Source organism: Leguminivora glycinivorella, chromosome 9 (assembly GCF_023078275.1).
Source record: "Leguminivora glycinivorella isolate SPB_JAAS2020 chromosome 9, LegGlyc_1.1, whole genome shotgun sequence".
Lineage (NCBI taxonomy): Eukaryota > Metazoa > Arthropoda > Insecta > Lepidoptera > Tortricidae > Leguminivora > Leguminivora glycinivorella.
Window position 1 is genome coordinate 25,156,737 of NC_062979.1, and position 6,000 is coordinate 25,162,736.

Here is a 6,000-nt window from a genome sequence, read left to right on the forward strand (position 1 = left end):
CTTTTAAGCGAGCATGACATGTTCAAGCTAACAGCAAATTGACAAAAGAAAAATCGACACAGTGAAACACGACATTAAGCTTGTAGGTGACATTAAAGAGGGCAACAATGCCTAGTATAGCTATACATAACTAATTACATGCTCAACGTGACTTAGAGATGTAAAGGTCTCTAAGGGTCAGTGTACTATCATACTTTAAATAAATTTTATATAACTACGCTATATAATGAAAACAAAAATCTTAGAGGTGTATAAGGTCTCTAAGCGTCCTACTAACATAACTAATGATACAATACAATCACATGAGAAAAATTACGCTGTGTCATTTTTACTGGATACTAGTACGGTTGTATTACAAACTTCTGCTACCATAATCAAGCTACTGGCTTAAAGGCATTTTTATCATTTATAAAATCATTTACCGTATAGTAAGCTTTACCTAGCAAACAGCGCTTAACATGTGACTTAAATTTGCCGAGTGGCAAGTTCACTACATCAATGGGGATTTTGTTATAAACTTACACTTTGTTATAAACTTTTGTTTTACAACTTTGTACAACCTGGCTGGTATTCGACTGAGTTCTGCCAAAACGTCACAGAGGACGCTACTGTCTAAAAGAATAGAATCGAAAAACAGATGATGAACAGATGATTGGAGGCTGCCAATAGAGCTGCAGGGAAAATGGTTGAGGAGTGCTGGCGTTGTTGGAGATTCTTCGGTCTAATCCGGCAGTTTGCTCGAAATAATAGGCGGGATGTAATCTATAACGTAATTTAATGTGTAATTGATTTTGTGAAGTAAATTCTGTGAAATGGACATGGTATTTCATTGAAAAGCTCTCATAAACAACTACAACGGGTCCTGACAACGGTTCTGGTATGATACGCCCACGATCCGACATCAGAAGCTGGGCCGAACAACTGGAATTCGCTACGGAATTCCTCATAGTAGCCAAGATTTAGCAAATACCTAACGATGGTCTGAAAGCGGAAAGAAAGCTGGTATTCCTAAAGTCAAGTCAAGAGTTTTTATGCTGAAGATAATGAAGAAATCCCATGATTATGCTGGTGAAAAATACGGAAACGTTATTGATAGGTAGGTAGGCGCGTCAATGAAACAAGACGATCCGGTATAGACTGACGTTTAATGCACAGATAGTAAACCCGTATACATAACACTTTTCCCCCCTTTTAATTATATTACTAATAAAATTAGAGATTTATATTTGGCACATATGTATAACACGAAAGTACACGTGTAGGTATTACTATTAGGTAAGTATAAGGTTTACATAAAATATTGATAAGAACTACGAAAACTAACTTAGGTTTTACATAGTTTAATGCTTAACTTAAATAGTAAGTAGCATTTATGAAAACATTTTCGATAGGTATTACGTCTAAGTAGGTGCCAGTAATAAAAAGATAAAACAAACAGATGTTGAAATCTAGTCGTAAACAATATGCACTGGAACAGACCACAAAACCATTGGCGTAAGGAACATGTGCTTAAGTATATGCCTTATTACTAATGACACAACGTCAAAACATAAATATTACAAATAAAGGAATATTAGTTATTCCTAAAGTAACTCAACGTATAATTATTTAAAATTGAACCTTAAATCTACTGACTCTAAGTTGAAGGAACATATTTTATGGGTCTAATATTTTCTTGTTGATGTTCTTATCTTAGTAGGTATTAGGTGTTTGTTTACATCGGTTGCTTTGCATTAGGTACATTTATTGAATACCATTTAAAATTAAGTTGAATTATCTAAACAGTACAGGTTTATTTATGTTATACCTTATTACGCGATACTTGTTAGATTAGTTAGGTAAGAATACGTTTGGAAAACTGATATGACTGACATGTATTGATATAAGTGATTATAAGGGCAACGACTGCAACTAAGCGTTCTGTAACCTTTCTAGGCATTTCAAAGCAGCTTTGCGCTTTAAACGAGGACTACGACGATCAGGTCCTGACACGGACGGTACCGGTACCTGCTGTGGCGAGCGCGGGGGCGCCCTCGGCGATGCTAGCTCAGCTGAGTGTGCCGCTTCACTATCATAAAACTCCTCTGTATGTAAGTCGTCCAGAGGTCTCGGGGACGTTGTATTAGGAGACATCGGTGACTCGTCAAGTACCTGACTGAGCGAGTGGCGTGATTTCCTTAGACTATTTATTTGATTTATTACTTGTTAAAATTTGGTCGACATGACGCTTATGCATGCGCCCATCGCTGGTTTTAACTTCATATGAAACAGGACTTGATCTTTTTGTCACGACCCCTTCCTGCCACTTAGGCCCCGCCTTTGAATAGTCTCTAAATAATACCTTATCTCCGGGGTCGGCGACGCGAAGCGCGCGCGCGCCCTCGCGCCTCTCGTGCGTCAGCTGCGCGGCGCGCACGGCCTCCGCGGTGTCCGGGCGCAGCAGGTCCAGCCGCCCGCGCAGCCGCCGGCCCAGCATGAGGACCGCGGGCTCTCGCCCGGTTGTAGTTTGCTCTGCATTCCTATAGGTGAAGAGAAACCTACTAAGTGCGACATGTGGGTCTTCGTTTTCAAATTGTGCCTTTTTTAATACGCGTTTTATTGAGCGTACCGCGTTCTCCCCGGCCCCGTTGCTGGCCGGGTGATAAGGAGGTATCAAAGTATGCTTGATACCGTTACGCAACAAATATGTGGCAAATTCCGAAGATGAAAACGGAGGCCCATTGTCACTGACTATTCTTTTTGGAAATCCAAATCGAGCAAACATTTTCCGAAGATGCTCAATTACGACTGGCGCTGAAGTGGTTTTTACTTTTTCCGCTTCAATACACTTCGATGAATAATAGTCAGAATTAAATGGTCCTAAAAAGTCCATGTGTAGACGAGACCATACCTGAGTGGGCCACGACACGACCACGAGTGCAGGGGCGCCACCGGCGCCACGGGCCGCTGCGAGCGACACGCCAAGCACTCATGCGCCACGCGCTCGATGTCGGCGTAAAAGTTTTCCCACCACACGTAGTTACGGGAAATTTGCTTCATTTTTACGATACCTGGGTGTCCATCGTGTATCTCTCAAAATCTTTTCACGTAAGGATTTGGGAATCACAATCCTGTATCCCCATACGAGACACCCCTGGTCGATGTGTAAGCTTTCTTTTATAGAAAAATATTGTTTTTCAATTTCATTTAAACCGTTAGATGGCCAACCAAACATTACATACCCATATATTTTACATAGTAAAGGATCTTTCGAAGTCTCAGTTTTCACATCTCTAAAACTGAGCGGAAAGTTGTCCTCTATGAAATGTAGGTAACTAAGTTCTTCACGACACTTCGTTCTAGATCGATCCTCCCCCGTCAAACACCCCGTCGTTTTTGCGTTGGGGGTTAAAAATGTAAATTATGTAAACATTGAAGGGTCAAGAGCCGTCCTAACCCAATCCCACATGAAATCACATACAACCTATCAAACAGACCGCTATATTTTAGAGGAAACCATTCCAACATAGTGTTGAGCCATATATCTCCGTCGTAGCCCACGATATCTCCGTCGTTACTGGACCGATTTTGTTTTTTTTTTAATGTATAATGCATACAGATTGGTCCCATTTTTCTCAGAACCCAGTTCTGATTATGGGATCCTGCAGAAACCGAGGGAACTCCTCAAATCTGAAAGGCATACATATGGTGATTTTTGTGTTTTTTAAAGGAACAGCATGCATTTACGTACGGAACAGTAGAACTGCTGATGATGGTCAGAACGGAACTCCTCAAATCTGAACGGCACACTTATAGCGACTTTGGTATTTTTTAACATTTCTTTTTTTTTGCCATTTTTTTTATTTTGATTTTTTTAGGGAATTTTAGGTCGATTGTACTCAGAATCACGAGTACCTACTTTCAATCTCACCGGGAGACAAAAAGTGTCCCAGAATTTCCATACATTTTTGTTACTTTCCTCTTTTGTTACCCCAGACAACATGTACGGAAAATGGTAACAAAATAAGAAAAAATCGTATGGGACAATTTTTTTAACTACTAGGATTGAAAAAGCTAGTGATTCTGAGTAGAAATAGCATTTTTTTTTTTTTCAAAAATATCACATTACATAAAAGTAGCGACAAAAAAGAAACGCTCTTTTATAAGAACAGCATGCACGTCCAGAACAGTGACATTTGGCGCAGTGGAACTGCTGATGATGGTCAGAACCGAACACCTCAAATCTGAACGGCACACTTATAGTGACTTTGGTATTTTTATAAGAACAGCATGCACTTACGTCCAGAACAGTGACATTTGGTGCAGTGGAACTGCTGATGATGGTCAGAACCGAACTCCTCAAATCTGAACGGCACACTTATAGTGACTTTGGTATTTTTATAAGAACAGCATGCACTTACGTCCAGAACAGTGACATTTGGCGCAGTGGAACTGCTGATGATGGTCAGAACCGAACTCCTCAAATCTGAACGGCACACTTATAGTGACTTTGGTATTTTTATAAGAACAGCATGCACTTACGTCCAGAACAGTGACATTTGGTGCAGTGGAACTGCTGATGATGGTCAGAACCGAACTCCTCAAATCTGAACGGCACACTTATAGTGACTTTGGTATTTTTATAAGAACAGCATGCACTTACGTCCAGAACAGTGAAATTTGGTGCAGTGGAACTGCTGATGAAGATCAGAACGGAAGTCCTTAAATCTGAACGGCACACTTATAGTGACTTTGATATTTTTATAAGAACAGCATGCATTTAAGTTCAGAACAGTGACATTAGGGTGTGCAAACCGGTTAACCGGTTAACCGAAAAACCGGTTAACCGAGACTTTTTGGCCGCTGTTAAAAACCGGTTTTTATAGTCTCTAACCGGTTAATAACCGAAACTGTATTTATTTCTCAAAATTTGGAAAATTAGGCATTAAAAGGTTCAAAAATACGTAATTATTTAATGTTTTGTAATAATAAAGATTTATTTGTTACTTTTCATTGACAACATTATTATCTGTAATGATTTTATTTTAAAAATTAGTCCCGAGTCTACTCAATTATACATTTTATACAATACAGTAGAGTCCAGTTAGTATATTACGACTCTGCATAGACCTAACGTCCAACCTCTTACAACGACATAAGCACAGGTATTTATTTGATTTCGTTTGTGATAGTTTTTTTTTTATGGGATAGGAGGCAAACGAGCAGACAGGTCACCTGATGGTAAGCGATCACCGCCGCCCATGGACACCCGAAACACCAGAGGTGTTGGAGGTGCGTTGCCGGCCTTTAAGATGGGTGTACGCTCTTTTCTTGAAGATTTGAATTTCGTATCGGTCCGGAAATACCGCAGGCGACAATTCATTCCACAGTTTAGCTGTGCGGGGCAGGAAGATTCTGGAGAAACGCACAGTTGAGGACTGCCAGCCATCTAAATGATGGCTATGGAAATGTTGTCGCCTAGGGCGATGGCGGAAAGAAGCGGTAGGGAATTAATCAGAACAATTCCTCGGAGCACTTCCCGTTATACATGCGATAGAAAATGCAGAGCGAGGCCACATCTCTACGCAGCGCCAAGGGGTCAAGCCGATCGGAGATATGCTGGCAGTTGACAATTCGAGTCGCTCGTCGTGGGATGCGGTCCAGAGGGAGAAGCTGGTACTGAGGTGCCCCTGCCCATAGATGAGAACAGTACTCCATGTGTGGGCGAACCTGCGCCTTATAGAGCTGAAGGCGGTGGGCCGGTGTGAAATACTGTCTCGATCTATTGAGCACACCCAGCTTTTTTGAGGCCAGTTTGGCCTTACCTTCTAAATGACCGCGAAACTGGACTGCACTCGAAATGTCAACGCCAATAATTCCTATACTGGCTGTGGCAGTGAGGGGAGTGCTCTCAAAAAAGGGTGATGCGAAAAACTCTAACTTTTTTGCGGTAAACGCGCAAACCTGTGTCTTGGTGGGGTTAAATCGGACTAAGTTAAGTCGACCCCATTCAGAGACTTC